Here is a 20539-nt window from a genome sequence, read left to right as displayed (position 1 = left end):
CCTGGCCCGGACTCGGGAGCGCGCAGTGGGAAGCCCTGCTTGCTTCGTGTTTCGCGTGGGAGGGGAGCGGGAGGGGGCGGCGGGGGGAGGGCTGAGGCAATCTGCCCACTCAGTGAGCACATGCAGAGGCACCGGGGGCAGACCCAGGGGAGGCACATGCTCAGCAGCAGAAATGAGGCCACGGCTGAACGTGGGCTAGGCGACACATGCCCACCTCTCCGAATTGAAATATCATATAATCTCAGGCCCGTAATACCTCTAATAAGTATTTCCAGGAAGAGACATCGTGCTCTCGCTCATCCCAGATAGTACCGTCCCCCGTGGCTTATTTCAGTCTAATTCCTGCGGATACTTTTTCTAATATTAAAAAAGGTGTTGCAGACAGATCACACATGCTGCAAAGGAAGCTCTGCACAAAATACCACGAGGGGAAGAGTGTGCAGAAGAGGATGCGAGAAAGGAGGAGGAGGGGGTGGGACGGAAACAGGGAGGGTTGCAGAGAGGAGAGCGTCCTCCTCAAGTACACTTTGGCGCCTTATTCTTGGGATATGTTTTATAGTCGCTTTCCCTGCCATTATTCGGTATGTTCATTGAGGTTGGCTGTATCATCGTCCTGCAGTTTAACTCCCCGGGAGGATTAACGAAAATATATCCTCCAGCCATGGCAGCGGAGGAAGGCTTCCGGCAAGTGCCTCGGAGCAGAGCCACTGTCACCGGGGGAACAGGCTGAGAGCTGCACTTTTTTTTCAGGAGGGAGGCGGCCGGAGTCTGCTACTGCATCTTAACTTTCCCACGCGCCCCGTGCCTCCTGAACTGGGACTGTGGAGTGTCCATCGGCCTGGAGCTGCGAAACCCGTGCGAGAGGCCCCTCTCCGGCCCAGAAAAGCGGCGATCAGGTAAATGTCTGTATGTGGGGCGTTGTCGGCGGGGCGGTGGGCTTATGTGCGCCAAGGAGCCCCTCAGTCTGGGCAAGCAGCGCTCGCAAGCGATTCAGAAGACCTGCGTGTCATATAACATTGTAGTTATGTGGCAGGATCTTCCCTGACTCTTGTACGCCAGTATATCTTGTAGTTTAGGTTAACTCAAAATGCCGCATATCATAAAGCACTTAAGAGGGGAGGCCGCGCTTAGGACGACAAGGGAAGTTTTTTTCTCTCAGGATCAAGATAATGTGAGTGGTGCTTTTTATACTTTTTATAGACATGAAGGTTATTTTATAACACGAGTGTCTTCCATTGCTGCGACTTTCGGTGTTTAGTGCATACTTTAATGGTTCACACACAACAAACTAGCAACACCCTGGTGTGTCATTACAGGGTGTAATCAGGCTTTGAAGCCTGTTTTAAACCCTAAATGTTTATCTGGAAGTATTTTATGCGGCGGCATGAGTGAGATCGAGGATACCTGATGGGTCGAGAGTCAGTCACTGTGCCACCCCACCTTTTTAGCTGCCTCGTGACAATCCGTTTCGCACAGCAGGGCGCAGGCTGGGAATGACAGGTTTGGGTCATTGATGGATTCCTCTAGGATGCTTCAAGTGTCAGCACGTGACAGGAATGCCGCTTCTGCGTGTTAACAGACCTATCCGCGCGGCTTGTGATCTCATACCCAGAAGACACTTTCATGCACCCCAACTAATCTAGCAGGGTTCCATATGCTGCACTCAGCTTTAGAAACCCCTCTCAATAATTGCGTGGCACATTCACGCGTGTGCGTCGCAGGTCATGTGTCACCAGCAGATCAACACCCATCCACCCGTTACTTCATAATAAAGTCATTGTGATTCAACAAAAAGCGAGTTTGTGTAAGCAACGTCTTGCTAAGGTACAACAACCATGTTGAATGTGACGCAAAATAAAAGCAGACCCCCTTTTTAATTGGGGGTGCTCACTACTGGCGTTCGAACTACAACCGCACTCGAAATAACGAGCTGCCGAAAGGGGCCTTTTTTTTTTTTATAGATATCATGATCTAGCCTGAGGCTTTCTTCGTGAAGACAGCGAAGAAATCCTTAAGGAGAGTTTCTTTGAGCAAATGTCATCCTTCTCCTCCGGCCCCATCCACAGCAGAAGGTAGCATCTTAAAATCCACATATTTGAGGGGGTGAACAAGGGGAGCAAAATGGGTCCAATCAAATCAAATGCCCTTTAAAACTAACAAAAGTGACTGCCTTTCTTTCTTTCTTTCTTTCTTTCTTTCTTTCTTTCTTTCTTTCTTTCTTTCTTTCTTTCTTTCTTTCTTTCTTTCTTCTTTTCGTCCCTCCCACTCTTTGATCACACTGTCACACCTCCACCTTCGCATCTGTCTTTCTCTTTTTCTCTCCCTCTCTCAAACCTTTCTCTCGTTCGTTCTCCATTTCTCTCACACGATTCTCTGCACCTGTCGCCGTCTCCTTTAACCCCCGGCTTTCTCACTTCCTCTCCTCTCTTTTCAGTCACACTCTCTTCCCTCTCCGTCGAAAACCTCGTCGTCTCTGTCTATCGGCGCCTGCGCTCAGTGTCTGTCTGATGTCCTCTCTTACACACACTCGCGGTCTCCTTGCCTCCCAGGTATGAACAGATTTCTGTTCGACTCCCTCCTCTGGCTCAATAAATTGGTACCCCCTCGAGGCCCCTGGGATCGAGGGCTCGCTGATCAGCTTCTCTCAGCAGAGCACCAAACACCAGGTCTTTCACAGGTCTCGATCCGCTGGAAGGATTGTGGAGGGGAAATTGATATTTAGGGCACAAAAGCACCACACCGCAGTGCCTGAGACAGCAGTCCTCGCTGCAAAGCAGATGACGTAGACTTTCAGTGCTTAGCAATCACGAGCAAAGAGCACGAAGAGTCAGCCCTTCACGAACAGTGTTAAAAATCATTTTTGTAGTATAGATTTATATTTTGAGCGAGATGTACTCCAGAATAAAGCAGGAAGACGGACGGATACATGAGTACTCACAGAGGTAGGTAGTTAAGACAATATGTAGAAATATATGCTGATAGGTTGATAGTTAAGTAGGGAAAGTATTCTGACATGAATGAAGAATGCATATATACATCCATACACATATTCATATATTTGCATACACACACACACACACACACACATATATATATAGAGAGAGAGATAGAGAGAGAGATCATGAATCATGAAGCAAAGGCTGAGTGGTTTGTAAACGATGTAACCGTGACCTCGGGATGGTAATATGAGACCATATAATGTTACCTATTATATGCATTTCCTATTTCAGGTAAATTTCGCAGGGTATTTAGATTGAACAACTATGTTCTTCAAAGTACAGCTAAAAATTGAAAATAATTGGAATTAGTATGCTTAGCTTTACCTTTCTTGAATAAATTGTTCTTCTTCATAAAACAATTGACATTGATGACTTTGAGTGGATTTCTGCAATTCTTTGTCTGCAGCATTGACCAGATAATTATGGAAGTATCACGTTTGCCACATCATTTTTCACATAATTTGCAGATTTCACAAAAATACTGTTTGTAGCTAAAAAAGATGAACATATTGCTGCAAAAGAAGGTGCCACATGACGTGTTCTTTTGTAGCATCATTTACAAACTCTTGCCATATAATACAGGTAAGCTTGCCACTTACTCCTAGTGACCCTGACAACCATAAAGCCAGCAGAGTCTTTAGGGTTTTTTACTATTATGAGGATGAACATCATATTTCACAAGGAACCATGAACTTTTTCCCAAATGTAATATATTTAATGGTTTCCGGCGAAATATTTTTTTCATATAACAGCATTTTGTGGAGCAAAACAGCCACCCATGCATGTAATGTCAAATTTCAATATTGCAAATGGGGAAGAATGGATTATTTTATATATGTGCGTGTATGGGTGTTTATATCTCTGTGTGTTTGTGTATGTAGATTAATGGATGGATGGGTGGATATTATTGCAGACAGGGCTCTTCTTCTGTGACCTCATTACCCACTGGACCAAAGGCTGAGTGGCTTCTTAATGTCAACAGAACTCTGAGATAAAAATATATAACCTTATTTCACATGTTACGCATTTTATAGTTTTCATGTTACGATTGCATCTTTATTTTGGGATATTCAGCTTGAAATATTTTTTTTTAAAGAAGGGCACACTTATTCAACAATATAAGTAAGATACTGGACTGTGCCATTTGGTTGTCTGTAGAAAAAAGAAAAGAACCATACTTAATTATGCGGTTAAATATGCAGAGTATAAGCTAAATAACCTTTGCATTGATATTTAGAACACGTTTTGTCCGTAGAAGGGAGAGTTTGCTGGATCTCTTCTCCTAAAGGTGATGGTAAGAATGGGTAATTATTTGAATTACAAGTTTAGGTTCGGTTTACCTTTCACGAATGAATTGTTGAATAGACAGTGGAAATTGGCCTGGGCCAGTAAACCTATACGATTCTGGTCTGTGACATTTACCACATAATTATGGCTTTATCACACTTGCCCCATAATGTGCCTTATAATTAGCAATCATCAACAAACATATTTCTAGCTAAATTGGATGAAAATAATACTCCCAGAGAATTTGCTACATAATGCTGAATAATTTACTTATCCATCTGTATGATTTGGATAACCCAACCCATAATTTGATTCACCATTGCCTATAAAATCAGAGTGGCCTTAACAACAGTGAAGCCCTACAGAGATGTTGGGGGAGGGAAATCATTATGATAATGAAAAACAACGTTACAGTTTTTGGTATACAAATATATTCTATATAATCAATGGGTGATGGTAAGAATGATAGAGAGAGATATAGATAGATAGACAGATAGATAGATAGATAGATAGATAGATAGATAGATAGATAGATAGATAGATAGATAGATAGACTTAGGTATATGTAATTTTTGCACAAAGTATATTGGATCTAAAACCATTACTATATTTTTTAAACTCCTCTCAGCCACTACTCTAAGGACACTCAGATAAACCATCTCAGACATGACCTACAATACTTAAAAACATTGTAAGTCAAGTGGCACACATTCTGCAAGAGGCTTAAGCTCCTCCTGAGTGGAAAAAATGAAGTACTTACACTTCAACGAGCTTCTCATAATGGAGCTATTCATCATGGACTTCCATTGTGTCCCAGTGGCTTTAAGGGACATATTCCAATGAGAGGATCACATATTTTATCTTGCTGGTTTCTAACCATCATCAGGCACCATGATGTACTATTGGGTGTGCCACAGTTGCTGAATGAATGGATGCATGAATATTTGCTGAACCACTTTTTCTATTTATTATACTTTATTATTTGTTTTAATTGTATTTTCCTGTCCTGAAGGTTAAGTGGCTTATGGAATATGTAGTGTTTTAATCTAAAAAAAAGGGCTTAACCTAGCCACTCACAGGGCTAGACATACATTGGACAGATGTTCTCGATCCTTTCTGACTTAGTGGTGGACACAGCTTTCTTTTCCTGTAGCCTGGACAGACCACTTGGTAATTAGCTTTAGGTTAGACACTCCACTAATACAGTTGGAGAGTAAAACAACAACACTTAAATTGGGCAGAAGTTGTAATAGGATTAACAAGACAGATCTTATGAGGAGATTAGAGGAAACCCAAACTTCCCTCTTGGGGGGATGCCAGCGCTGATGCAGTAAAAATACTTCAATTGGGCAATGGGGGCACTTGATATCTTAGTCCCACCAAGATCTTTTAAAAAGCAGAGGAGTCAGCCCTCACCACCATGGTTTAACCCCAAAGACCAAAGAGCAATGCAACAGCAATGTCACCATCATGAACATTTTGAAGGAGAAATTACAGTCTGGAAGGAAAAAACAGATATAAAGTAGTACTCAGGGAGTATAAAGCGATGATTATAGAGGAGGAAAACTCATATTATACAGATAAAATTAATACAGTTAAAAACTCCTCCAAAGAGCTTTCTAAAACAAATCAGATGTTTTCTTGTCATCCCTCTGCAAATAAAACAAACTCTAGCCAGTTATTAAGTAACAACCTTGCTGAATTTTTAAGAAGCAAGTAGAGTCTATTTATGAGGTTTTTGAGGCTACCCAGACACATTGACCTTCTACAAAGGGGCATGATTCAATTGGACACTGCACCTTTGAGTTTTGTAAGTGTACTTTGTTGAGCACAAAGCAGGTAGTTGAGCATATTAGGGCTACCAAATCTGGAGCCCAGTCCTACCCTTGCTCTCCCTAGATCTTTCATGAGATAGCAGAGACAATAGCAATTCAGCTTACCCGCCTGCTGAATACGATAATGGAGGTGGGGATTTTCCCAGGTGATTGGTAAAAAAAACCTCTATCCTTCCCTTGCTTAAAAAGCCTTCCTTAGATGCACATGAAGTTCAGAACAATCGTCCCATCTCTCAACTCCCTCTGCCCGCTAAGATTCTCAAGAGGGATATGAATACTGCAATATCAGGCTTTTTAGATCAACATGGAACTCTGGATGGAGCCCAGTTCGGTTTCAGAAGGGGACACAGTACAGAGTCCGCTTTGATAGTGGCCACATAGGAAATTCAATGTGTGATGGACAAGGGGGGGAAGGCCACATTTATCCTTTTGGATCTATTGTCAGCATTTGACACAGTGAGCCATGCTGTCTTGAAAGAATGCCTGGCTGAACTAGAGTTGTGTGGCCCAGCCTATGATCTCCTCTGTTCTTTTCTCTCGGAGAGCAAGCAATCAGTCATGTGTGAAGATTTTGATTCCTGTTCTTTTTCTTCTCCATGTGTTGTCCCACAGGTGTCACCACTTAGCCCAACACTATCAGATATTTATGTGACTCCCTTGGCTAAGTTGATCAGGTCATTTGGTTTTTCAACTATCTCATATGCAAATGACACTCAGATTGTAGTGTAAATGACAAGTGATGTCAAAGAGGTGGCAAATTGTTTTAGTAAGTGTTTGAGTGTAATATTTCACTGGATGAGTAACCACTGCCTAAAGATAAACTCAGAAAAATCTGAGGTTTTACTATTGGGAAGGACTCCTCCTTCTGGAAAGTGACATGATAGCTTGGTGCTCTCCCCACACCTGTCCTCAAAGTAAGGAATTAGGTGTAATCTTTGATACACAGCTTTCATTCACTGATCAAATCAATAAAATAGTTTCATCTTGTTTCTTCCTGCTAAAAAGCCTTAAGAAAATGTTATGGTTCATTCCAGCTGAGCTACAGAAGATTGTTATAATCTCTTTAGTGCTGTCCAGACGCGACTATTTTAATGCTCTGTACATGGGCAGTCAACATTGTTCTTTGAAGAAACTGCAGAGGCTGCAAAATGCAGCCGCAAGGCTTCTTATGAAGATCCCTTAATTTCAATCGGTTTCCAAAGGTCTGGAGGAGTTTCATTGGCTTCCAGTGAGAAAGAGAGTTGCATTTAAAGGATTGTGTACAGCTCACAAAGCACTCCATGACTCCGGCCCAAATTATTTAAGGAAAATCATTTTTTGGTACATTCCTAATAGACAGTGGTGTTCCGAAACAGCTAAACGGGTGTCTATCCCAGAGATGAAAAAAGTTTCTTGGGGAGGTAGAAGCTTTGTCTATGCCTCTTCTCGCATTTGAGGCACCTTCGAGGATAATTGGATTTGAGCATTTTTAGGAAGCAGTTAAAAACATGGCTGTTCTCCAACCACACTGTAGCAGGGTCTCTCCTTAGCCTTCCGGACTTCAGCGCCAAGAGACGTTCGGGCATTCATTGCACTTTATAATTCTATCAGTAGATATGGGAAAATATGCTTGAACACAGATTTAGGTGAGTTACCCCTATTCAAATGTACCCATTGCCATTTGTACAATGAACGTTTTGGTGAAAATATGTACAATGTATGTACACTGACACTGGAATATCACAATTATGTCATCAGTCAGCTAAGTTAGGTCACAGATCTCAAGGTGCGCATCCTCCCCTCTCCCCAATAATCAGTTACGTTCGTGATAAAGTATTTACTTCCTATGCATGTTTTGTTAATCCCATTCGCTCAGAATTGCAAAAAAAAGCTGCATTATGTTTTTGTTCCAGAATAGTTATACTTTCCATATTTTGAATGAATGGATTTATTGTCATTACCCAAGCACAAGTAGAAAAAAAGTAGAAAACCATTCCCAATATGTGAAAGGACACATCCCATGAGTGCATTCACAAAATAAAGACAGAAATAACTATGATCGTCTGTATATAACAAACAAGGCTTCATAATCCGAAAGAGGAAAAACAGGTTGCTAGTTTTATTTTGTTATAATTCATGCCATCTTGGTGGGTTTTCAACAGAGTGCTGGAAACATGCAATGTTGATATCAGTAGAACTTGTACCACCTAATTACTTTTTCTGGAAACGTTAAAGGCTTCCAAAATGAAGACATCAGTGGGTTATTAATCATATGACGTTGTCTATAAGAGTGTGCATATTCAGTGTACACATGCACACAATTCAGTATACACGGGCACACTCCCACGCGCACACAAGGGCACGTTTTGAGAAAGACTGAGTAGCTCATCTGCGTCAAGCAATTCTGTCCTAATTTTTTCACACACATTGTAAAAAAACCGTATTAACTGGATATTTGGTTTATTAATTAGAATAGAAGCATCTTGAGATGGAAAGTGCCTTGTTAATTGTTTCCTGTGAAAGGTGGTTCGTAGCCTCCGCAACAGCCACCGCAAAAGGCTTGGCTTTGGGGTGAATTTGTGGTTTTGCACTAAAAAACACTGCTCTATGCGGCCGAAGTTCAAGACGAAATATCCGTTTTATTGGCTACAGTGTGAGACGAACTTTCACTAGGTTTTCTGGACGTTTCGATCCTCATAAAATCCATTCGAACCCATCTGTGGTATCATGTTGTTGGTTTCTTCCAACATTCTTTCCATAGTCGATTCTTCCGTTTACTCAAGTATCCATCATCATTATGTTTGGTTGCATGTCTGTATGTGTGTATGAGGTGGTGTGTGTGTATATATATATATATATATATATTTTTTTTTTTTTTTTTTTTTTTGAGAGAGAAAGAGTGCGAGCTTCGGGCAAACTTGCCCACATTCAGTCATCCATGTCTGCTTCATGCTTCGTGAGTATGTTTGCTTCCATGCGATATGTTTGCCTGCATATGTGTGTGTGTGTGTACATATATAGGTGCAGTATTTGTGTGTGTATATGATGGTAGTTGTATAGCTTCAGTCGAGCTGGGGAACGTCTACTCATTTATCCAACTAGTTCTCCATCTAATAGACAAAACACCGTCAATCGAGACTTCCACCCATCCATTCACAATGACATTCATTTGCCAGTCTATCACCCTACCATCATTAATCCACTTTCGTTTTCTCTGTCCACCTGTGCATCTATCTACCCATGCGTCCAGATACCAGCCACCCTCTGTTCTCTCTATACCCATCTCCCTCGCAACCTCTCGTCCTTTTCAAGCTCCTTGGTTTGCTGCTGACAGTGGCACATTTATCACTCAACAAAACTGTACCATGCTTTATAGCTCCGTTTTTGTTTACTGAAGACTGTTTTCAGCAGTGCACGATTCTCAGATCCTTGGCAGAGGCTCTAAACGACTGTCTCACAATGGCACTGCAATATACCCCTTCGAGAGCCGCATTACTTCCGCCCAGGCATACTTTAGAGAATGAGCGCGTGTGCTTTGTGTGCGGGATGAGAGAGGCGCGTGAACAATGTGTGCACCTCTGAAAGTAATATTACATCATTTCAATTCCACCGAGGCAGGCATGCCCCTACTGCAGCGCTCCTATGCTAATGCGGTGCTGTAATGCTCCTTGCAGTCTGCAGCGGGAGGCAGCCTGAGCGTTCACTTCAGTCACACGGATCGGTCTGTCCTGGCGCGGCGAGGACTGGCAGAGGCATTGTACCAAGCAAGCCCCAGAGCACTGGATGCTCGCCAGAGAGCAGGGATCTTTTGCCTCTGGAATGGGATCTATCCGTGATGTATGACCAAAGCGAAGAACCAGGGCAAAGCGCGACTTGTATTCAAAACGGAGCTGCTAAATGATGTGTTTGTATTCAGTTCATTGGAACACAATCATTTTTTTTCCTTCATTTTATTTCTGTGTAAATATAGCTCCTGTTGATGCAACAATCAATATTTTAAGACATGGAAGGAAGGAGAGTAACACATGCATCTACTGACAACTCCTCTTGATGTAAGAGAAAGCCCCTCCACCCTTCCCGCCCAGGGAGACCTATTCAGTATGCAGATGAATGCAGATGTGACTGAGTGTCCTGTGTTTATTGCTCACTGGGTGGAATGCACAAGGGGAGCTGTCAACCAGCACAGACCAAATATGGATTGGAGAGAGGCTGTAAGGCACAGATGGCAATAAGTGCAGAGAAATTCCCACTTTGTAAAAGTGGCATTTCTAAAATAGTAATATTAAACCCAACTTCACCAGTAAGCAGGATTTTCTATTACCAGTCTGGCCATACTAAACATGACAGGGCTACTTCTTTCACATCAGAATCTACCACTTAAAAGTTTATGACGGCAATTCTAATGCTAGTCTACGAGAGGAGTAGGCCTCACAGTAGTGGAAAATGAATTTGTGAGTTTTTCACTACTAGGACATGTAAAACACATAGGTACATGTCCTGTCCTTTACTTACATAGCGTCCTGCCCTATGGATTAGCTAGGGCCTACCGCAGGGTGACTTATATGTAGAAAAAGGGGAGTTTCGGGCTTGGCAAGTTTTAAATGCCAAGCAGAAGTGGCAGTGAAATAGCACACACAGGCCTTGCAGTGGCAGACCTGAGACATGGATAAGAGGCTGCTTCAGTGGGTGGCACAATCAGTGCTGCAGGCCCACTATTAGCATTTAATTTACAGCCCCTGGGCACATGTAATTAACTTTACTAGGGAATTACTGGTAGATTAAATATGCCAGTTGAGTAGGAACCAATGTTACCATGTTTAGGGGAGAGAGCACATGCACTTTAGCACCGGTCAGCTGTGGTAAAATACGCAGAGTCCTAAAACCAGCAAAACACTGTCAGAGAAATGGAGGGAGGCAGGGAAAACATTGGGGGATTACCGCCCTAAGGCTGTCAGGTCTAACAGACCCTAATTGTTAGATCCGGAGGGACTGGAGCTCTCTTCCTTGCAATTGCTAGCGGTTTCAGTGTTCAGGTCTACTATAAAACCTCCCCTTCACCTGTGCATGTCTGCCTGGATGGGTGGGAATGCATGTTCTTCGTGCCACTAGGTTTTGATGGACTGGACATGGTGGCTGAGTGAAACCCTAGCTCCAACCTGGGATGATGCTGGCTTCATCTGGGCCTGCCGGTCTGGTGATCTCCCAGACCTGGATGTAGCAGTCCGCTGCCCGGCAGGGGGCCCTCTGGGCTCTATAACTGGTGGGTTGGTGTAACCTAGTGCAGGAATGGCTGGGATGGCAGGCATCAGAAAGAGCACCTCCGTACTTATGTATGGTGGGGGAGGTGCGGAAACCTTGCTTGCGGGTTCTGGGTGGTTACAGGTCAGGGCCACCTCGAAGATGGCCCATAGTTCTCACAATGCCTCTCTCTTAGCCACCCTACAAATTTGGTCTGAATGTGTGTCCTCATGTGTTCCACGATGTTGGTGTTAAAGGTTCCCCCTCTATCCAGGGGAATGCATGTGCCTTAGTATGTGCTTGCCATTCACACCAAAATGTATCTAGATTTGTAGCCTACATAGGGAATTTAATTTGCATGTGGCTTAATGGCAACGCCATGATGGATTGGGAACCTTTTTAAAGGCCTAATATAGTTCTAACTTTCTTGAGTTTTTAAATAATACTAAATTCCATTCTAGTTGTGGGGAAATATGTACACAGGATTATGCCGGCAGTAAGTATTAACTATGAGCTCAACTTTAGACAGAGATACATCAAACAGAATTTTTACACTACATAAAACAATGCATATGAAGGGTCACAACCTGAAAGAAAGTGCAATGATTAAGGCAAAACTTTATAAACTGTTTTTAGCAGTGGAATAGCAGATATGGAATAACAATTTGTGAGAAAAAGATAAGGACTTCGTTGTAAGCACATTGAAACATTTAATGAGAGATAGCATTTCACCATGAAATATACTTGCAATAGTTTATCAGCACCACAGCATCAACAATCCGCAATTGAAAACTACAATGGAAGTAAGAAGAGAAGAGAGAAAAAAGTGACAGGAAACAAAATGATGACTTAGTCCAAAAAAAGCCAAACCTTAGCCTGCTCCTAGCACATGCTGACAGATGCTGAGGGGAGGTTCTGTGTGGTACGTGGGACCAAGTGATATAGTCTGTCAATATCGGCTTGGGGAAAAAGGTAGCAACAATTTACATGGAGAAGAAGAAACCACTTGACAACTACAGGCCCTCCTTGGCCAATCAATCAATCAATCACTGCATTTGTAAAGCGCGCTACATACCCGCAAGGGTCTCAAGGCGCTGGGGAGGGGGTTTGCTACTGGTCAAAGAGCCAGGTCTTGAGGAGTCTTCTGAAGGCCAGCAGGTCCTGGGTCTGTCGTAGGATGGTGGGGAGAGTTTTCCAGGTCTTGGCGGCTAGGTAGGAGAAGGATCTGCCGCCGGCGGTGGTTTTTCGGATGCGGGGGACTGTGGCGAGGGCGAGGTTGGCTGAGCGGAGGCTTCGGGTGGGGGTGTAGAAGCTGAGTCGGTTGTTGAGGTAGGTGGGTCCGGTGTTGTGCAGTGCTTTGTGTGCGTGGATCAGGAGCTTGAAGGTGATCCTTTTGTTGACGGGGAGCCAGTGCAGGCCTCTCAGGTGGAGTGTGATGTGGCTGCGGCGGGAGACATCGAGGATGTTTCGGGCCGAGGCGTTCTGGATGCGTTGGAGTCGTCTCAGGAGCTTGTTTATAATTCCTGAGTAGAGGGCGTTCCCGTAGTCAAGTCTGTTGGTGATGAGGGCCTGGGTAACGGTTTTTCTCGTGTCTAGGGGGATCCATTTGAAGATCCTGCGGAGCATACGGAGGGTGTTGAAGCGGGACGCGGAGACGGCGTTGACTTGCCTGGTCATGGAGAGAGTGGAGTCGAGGATGACCCCGAGGTTGCGTGCGTGGTCCGTGGGTTCCGGGGCTGTGCCTAGTGACGTGGGCCACCAAGAGTTGTCCCAGGCTGATGGGGTGGGTCCGAGAATGAGGACCTCCGTCTTGTCTGAGTTCAGCTTCAGTCTGCTGTCCTTCATCCAGTCGGCTACGGCCTTCATTCCTCGGTGGAGGTTAGCTGTGGCGGTGTGGGGATCTTCGGTGAGGGATATGATCAGCTGGGTGTCGTCGCGTAGGAGATGATGTTGAGGTTGTGTTGTCGTGCGACGTGGGCGAGGGGGGCCATGTAGATATTGAACAGTGTCGGGCTGAGGGAGGATCCCTGTGGGACACCGCAGATGATCTCAGTGGTTTTGGAGCAGAAGGGTGGGAGGCGGACGCTCTGGGTTCTGCCGGAGAGGAAGGATGTGGTCCAGGCCAGGGCCTTCTCTTGGATTCCGGCGTCATGGAGGCATGCTGATAGGGTGCGGTGGCAGACCGTGTCAAAGGCTGCTGATAGGTCCAGGAGGATGAGGGCAGCTGTTTCTCCTTTGTCCATCAGGGTCCGAATGTCGTCAGTGGCGGCGATGAGGGCGGTCTCGGTGCTGTGGTTACTGCAAAAACCCGATTGGTAAGGGTCCAGGATGTTGTTGACTTCGAGGTAGCGGGTCAGCTGTTTGTTGACAATCTTCTCGGTCACTTTTGCCAGGAAAGGGAGCAGGGAGATGGGCCGGAAGTTCTTGAGGTCCTTGGGGTCCGCCTTGGGCTTCTTCAGAAGGGCGTTGATCTCGGCGTGCTTCCAGCTTTCTGGGAAGGTTGCTGTCTCGAAGGAACAGTTGATTGTTTTCCGGAGGTGGGGCGCGATGGCTGCGCTGGCTTTGTTGAAGACATGGTGAGGGCAGGGGTCCGATGGGGATCCGGAGTGGATGGAGTTCTTGGTTTTGATGGTGTCGTCGTCGCTGACGCTGGACCAGACGGTCAGGCGACTGGTGCGAGTGGTAGTTGCAGGGGTGGTGGACTCGGTGGTGGGTGCGGGGGGGTCGGGCTTGAAGCTGTCGTGGATGTCGGTGATCTTGCGGTGGAAGAAGGCGGCCAGGGAGTCGCACAAGTCTTGAGATGGCGGGATGTCATTGGTGATGGAGCTGGGGATGGAGAGTTCTTTCACGATGCTGAAGAGCTCTTTGGTGTTGTGTGCGTTGTTGTCTAGGCGGTCCTTGAAGGCGGTCTTCTTGGTGGTCCTGATGAGTTGGTGATGTCTGCGGGTGGCGCTCTTGAGGGCTGTGTGGTTGTCTGGTGTTCGGTCGTGGAGCCATTTCTTCTCCAGCTTCCGACAGGTGTGCTTGGAGATCCGGAGGTCCTCGTGAACCAGGCGGCTTTCTTGTTGGTGTGGTTGGTTGTAAAGGTCTTGAGAGGGGCGAGGGTGTTGGCGCAGTCGTTGATCCACTGTGTGAGGTTGGTCGCGGCGGTGTCTGGGTCGGTGGGGTCGGTGGGTGGTCTCAGGGCGAGGGCGGTAGTCAGTTGGTCCTCGGTGACCTTAACCCAGCAGCGGCGTGGTAGCTGTTGGGTGCGGTGGTGTGTGGTGGGTTTTCTGAAGGTGAAGTGGACGCATCTGTGGTCGGTCCAGTGTGGTTCGGTGGTGTGGTTGAAGGAGACGTGGGGGCTTGCGGAGAAGATGGGGTCGAGCGTGTGTCCAGCAGCGTGAGTGGGTGTCGTTACGAGCTGTTTGAGTCTGAGGTTGGCAAGGTTGTCGATCAGGGCGGTGGAGTTGGCGTCGTTGTTGTTCTCGAGGTGGAAGTTCAGGTCCCCGAGGAGGATGTAATCCGTGGAAGCGAGGGCGTGGGTGCTGATGAGGTCGGCGATGGTGTCACTGATCTGTGGGCGGGGTCCGGGAGGTCTGTAGATGAGAGTTCCTCTGAGGGTGGTGTTGGGGTCGGTGTGGATCTGGAAGTGCATGTGCTCGGCGGTGGTGAGGGTGTCATCGGTGTTCGTTGAGATTTTGATGGAGTCTTTGTGGATGATGGCGATTCCTCCTCCCACTCCGTTGGTGCGGTCTCTGCGGGAGATCTTGTAGCTCTGTGGGATGGCTATGGTGATGTCTGGTGCTGAGGTGGCGTTCAGCCACATCTCTGTCAGGAAGGCAACGTCGGGGCGGTGGAGTCTAGGAGGTCCCAAAGTTCGATGGCGTGCTTGCGAGCGGAGCGGGCGTTGAGGAGGATGCAGCAGAGGTGGTTGGGTTCTCTGGCTGGTGGTGTGGAGGGTTGGATGATGGTGAATCTGCAGTTCCGGCAGGTGAAAGGCCCCTGGGTGCGTTTCGGGGTGGCCCGGTAGCAGGGGTGGTCTCGTCTGGTGTTGAGTGCGTGGAGGGTGCTTGCGTCGTAGTGCAGTCTGGCGTTGCGGGGGTGCGGGTTCCAGGGGTTCTGGTGCTGGGTGCGGTCCAGGCGCGGACGGGCGCAGACGGGCTTGCCGTAGGCGCACCTTTGGTGCGCCCGCTTCGCGGCCTCCATATGAGGGCAGAGGGAGGGAGGAGCAGCTGGGAGGTGGGAGTGGGGCAGCCAATGGGAGTGAAGGGGGCGGGGCAGCAGGGGCTCAGCAGCAAGGGAAAAACCCGGGGGAAAAACGGCGGGAAAAGACGGCGGGAGAGGGACAACAGAGCACGGGGTACAGAAAGCAAAACACAGGGGCACAGAATGAAAAAACAAAGTGGCACAGAAGCCAAGCGCAGGGGTACAGAAAAAAGGGAGCGAGTAGTCAGGCAGCAAAAGCGGCAACGGAGGTTCAACCCACAGGGGGCTGCGTGGCAGATGGGGGGAGCGACCTGCCTGGTGACAAGCACAAGCTACACCTAATCACCAAGGCCCACATTTTTCCCTAATATCGGAATCCCAGTTTCACACCCAGGGGTTTAGTGTACTATCTGTGTCATGGCTAGTGGTCCAACTGAATAACACCTCTCTCTTTTTTCAGACACCACCAATATTTAAGAGACAGGTAGTACTGTGAAACCTTTTTAGTCTAAAAAATAAGGTTTAGGTTTTGGCCCGATATCACACCCAGGACCTATGATTAACATCTGTGTCACCCACTGTGGTCCAAATGGTGAGGCCTCGTCCCTATATCACACTCAGGAGTCAAGCATACCATCTGTGATGTGTCCAGCAGTCCAAGTGGCTAAACTACACTTTCACTTTTCCTAGCTGTGTGTTGACTATCGCAAAAAGGTGACCTCCGAGGGATCGCCTCCCAGGACGCTTTGCGACTATTCAGTTCAAACATATGAAATGTGCAAAATATCACATTTCTGTCAATGGCAGGGCACTCAGCTTAAAATGTTACACTTCTTGTTTGCCATACTCCAAATGCTAGGACTGAGGATCACATGCAGTCTCTTACCCACTGACTGCGGCTTCAGGATGGACCTCCACCCTTCAGAGTCAGCCGAAATTTCAATCAATTGTGGTGTCTGCTCACCTCTTTTTTTTGTGCAGATGTGAATCCATACTGATGGGGTCCTTTTCTTTTGGCTGCAGACAGGCTCCAAAAATACATCTTCGCTATCTTGCTTGCCAAAATGTTGCTTGAATGCAAAGTTACCTTAAAGAAATGAAAGGCAAGAGGCCTGTGTGTCTCCTTCATTGACAACTGCTGCAAGAAAATAAGTCTTGAAAGACCCAGTCAAGATATTTATAAAGTTTTTGTCATGTGATTGATTGTTAACTCTTTATGACAGCACACTGCATTTCTTTTGCTAAGCATGCTGGGAGTTCTGCTTATCTTGGCTGCTATTTAAATAAATGAAAATATAGCATAATACTCACCTCTATGTCTTTAATAAAATCAAGACTTTCCTTCACTAAAGCTAAGAAAATTACCATACCCTTGTGTTCTACTGCAGCCTCCCAGAGTGTTGTAAAGAACTACTAGAGCACTAACAGGCTAACTTATGACAAAAATGTGGACCACATAAAACCATCTTGACTGAATCAAACTGGTAAAACTTAAAACATTTTATGTAGAAAGGAACAAAATGAAGGGGTTCATTTTGTCACTGAAATTATGGTTAGTGTTGTAGAAAGAAGAATTAGGATGTTTTAAGTGAGTTCTCGAATATCTTCCGCTTCTATTTAATTAAAACATTATGACATGCAGACTGACACATGCACTTTCATAACCAGCAACAGACTGCCAGTTAACTCACTAGTGATCAGCAGCTTCTCTTCAGAGTTCTAATGTGCAATTAGAGTGCTAACATTCTGAATTTATGCAAAAAGTGTGGCATGTGTTAACACTATCTTGATGGAATTGAAGTAGAAAACTAAAGGCATTTTCTACTGAGTATACTGTAGTAAAAGAGGAAATTAGAGAGCTTCATAATAAGTCTCCAAAGATGACCAGCAGAGAAGAAATAGCCCAAATGAAGTCTAAATATTACCCAAATGTATTAAGATTAAGGCCCTTATTACGACCCTGGCGGTCGGTGATAAAGTGCGGTAATACCTCCAACAGACTGGCGGTAACTACCACCAAATTATGACCATGGCAGAAAGATCTCAGAAAGACAGCCAATGTACCACACCGACTGCCAGGGTGGAAACAACAGGCACCATTGCAGAAGCCACCTACAGCCAGGCGTAAGTCAAAGTTCCCCCGACCATATTATGACCAGACAATCCACCACCTTTTCCGAGGCGGTACCAATGACATCAAAACCCTGGCGGAAACACAGCACAGAAGTGAAAAGACTCACCATTGGAGACACAGGGAAGAACCACGCTGCCATGCAAGTGTTCCTGATGACATTCTACGTCATTCTCCACCACGAACACCAACGCCGACGAAGACAACGCTGGTGAGTATAGCCGCCTAGCACACAGGGGAGGGGGGGAGGAAAACGAGAGTGACACACACACGCACAACACACACACACCATACACACAACCAGCTGCCCAAGAAAACAAGTTAATCCCACTAAGTCGTTTGAAAAATCCAAAGACAACAGGAATTGACTAAAGTGACTGTAATAAGATCAACACAGTATAAATAATAAATATGCCAAGTCAACATATATGTACAAATGTACAGAAAAGGGACATTGCCCGGTCCTCAGTTCGCGTGGGCCACATGGGCTCAGGGCAAAGTCCAAGGCCCCACTTGTTACCTGCATCAATATGGAGAGAACATTGCAGGTGCATCAGTTGGCAAATAGGCAGGCACCTCAAGAGGAGGGGGGGCACCTCAGCCAGAGACGGAAACAAGATCACTGGTTCTGGAGGGGGCAACATGCCGTGTGCTTGGTCCTGGGGAGTGCAAAGTCACAGTCTCTGAAGTGGGTGTCTTTCTCACTGGTTCTGGAGGGGGCATGTTAGACTTTTCACCCTTGGCAGGGTCTCCCCTAACTTTTTACCTCTGTTTCCCAGGTTGTTGATGTGTGCTGGACCCTGTTTTTGCTGTTTTTGTTACTCTGGGCACTTTACCACTGCTTTCCAGTGCTAAAGTGCAACTGCTTACATGTGGATTCCCTGTCTGGGTCAGTTTGACAGTTGGGCTATTTACACCTCTCTCTAGACAGTGACACAAAGGGAGCTAGTGTGTAGCCTGCATATCCTGATGAGCCATCTTCTCTAGGAGGGAGGGGAGGAGTGGTCACTTACACCTGAAAGGCTGTGCCTGGCCTCAGACAATAAAGTCTACAACCCCCTGGTGTGAGTCGCAGGCCTGGCCTGGGCAAGGCAGGATTTCACAAACAAGAGAGACTTTCCTTTGAAGTAAGCCTACTTCAAAGGCCAAAATGGGTATAAGAAGAGCACCCAAAACCACAGACTTTAGATCACTTCTGGATATCAAGAGGAACTTCTGCCTGGAGAAGAGCTGAAGAGCCGAGGAGAAGTGCTGCCCTGCCTAAGACTGTGGTTTATGGAGCTATCTTGCAGTTTCTGCTTCTGCCTGTGCCAGGGGACAAAGCCTGCACTTTTTGTGGCTTCCTCTTGTGAAGAAATCTCCAAGGGCTTGTCCCGATCTTGCCTCCTGTTGTTGAAGTCTCAGGACCATCAACGACTACTCCTGCCAGCACCTGGACTCTCTGCTGAGACTCCTGCCCTGGCAAGTGGTGCCCTATCCAGTTCCTGGGGCCCTGGAAGGTGAAGCTGGCAGACCAAGACTGAAAATCCACGCACAGACCACTGTGCGGGGAAAATATCGACGCCCCTTCCGAGACGTGGCTAAAAGACAACGGGCTGCCGGCTTCGCAGCAGAAATTGATGCTCCACCGGCATCGCAGCTGGGAAATCAATGCACGTAGCTGGAAGAACGATGCGCAACACTCACTGACGGAAGTTGATAATGTTGCAACCCACGTTGGGCAGTTTTGTTGATACCAGGCGCCAGGATTTTTGATCGGTTAGGAAAAACAACGCAAAGCATGCCCGGACCCGAGTGCTGCCCGGATCGATGCATCGCACCCCTGCGGGGAGGAGAAATTACGCACGCCGACTCGACCGGGGACGGAGAAACGATGCACAGTCTCGCTTGCGGGTGAGAAATTGATGCACCGCTTACCTTTTCCGACACACAGTCACCCATGCGTGTTATTTTGAGGCTACCCAGGTACTTTTTAATGCTAACTGTGCTTTACCTGTTTTCTCAAGGATTTAATACTGTTTTGATTTTTAATTAATAACTTGACTTGTGTATGTTGTATGTTTGTCATTTTGGACTTGTTTTGTTTAGATAAATATTTGCTATTTTTAAAAACCTGTGTTGTGTCATTTTGTAGTGTTTTCATTGAGTTACTGTGTGTGTTGGTACAAATACTTTACATCTAGCACTCTGAAGTTAAGCCTACCTGCCTGCTCGTGCCAAGCTGCCAAGGGGGTGAGCGGGGGTCAGCTGAGGGTAATTCTCTTTTACCCTGACTAGAGTGAGGGTCCTTGCATGGATAGGGTGTAACCTGACTGAAAACCAAAGACCCCATTTTTAATAGGGCAACATGACCATTGCTTTGTCCCGGGGAGTGGCAGTCCACAGTTTCTTGAGTGGATGAATACCCTACTGGTTCTGGAGGGGGCAACATGCCCTGTGCTTGGTCCTTGGGAGTGCAAGACCACAGTTTCTCAAGTGGGTGAATACCCCCTCGTCCTGGAGGGGGCGATATGCCCTGTACTTGGTCCTGGGGAGTGCAATGCCACAGTCTCTCAGGTGGGTGACTTGCCCATTGGTTCTGGAGGGGGCAACATGCCCATTGCTCAGTCCTGGGGAGTGCAAGGCCACAGTTTCTCGAGTGGATGAATACCCTACTGGTTCTGGAGGGGGCAACATGCCCTGTGCTTGGTCCTTGGGAGTGCAAGGCCACAGTCTCTTGAGTGGGTGACTTGACCACTGGTTCTGGAGGGGGCAACATGCCCTTTGCTTGGTCCTGGGGAGTGCAAGGCCACAGTCTCTCGAGTAGGTGAATACCCCACTGGTTCTGGAGGGGACAGGCCACACAGCTGCCCATGGATGCTGGATCACATTGCGTCCACTGG

The 20539-nt window shown here is 46.5% G+C and overlaps 1 long non-coding RNA gene across 1 annotated transcript in view; it reads left to right on the top strand.

The window, feature by feature from the left end:
• The first annotated feature begins 186 nt into the window (after window positions 1–186).
• The window catches only part of LOC138266576 (uncharacterized), a 232541-nt gene continuing 212188 nt past the window's right edge, over window positions 187–20539 (top strand). Inside the window, exon 1 of the long non-coding RNA XR_011199551.1 lies at window positions 187–896. This is a non-coding gene — a long non-coding RNA (uncharacterized lncRNA). The remainder of the gene's footprint in view (window positions 897–20539) is intronic.

The sequence above is a fragment of the Pleurodeles waltl genome, chromosome 11 (assembly GCF_031143425.1).
Source record: "Pleurodeles waltl isolate 20211129_DDA chromosome 11, aPleWal1.hap1.20221129, whole genome shotgun sequence".
NCBI lineage: Eukaryota > Metazoa > Chordata > Amphibia > Caudata > Salamandridae > Pleurodeles > Pleurodeles waltl.
This window is presented reverse-complemented; position numbering and strand designations above follow the sequence as displayed.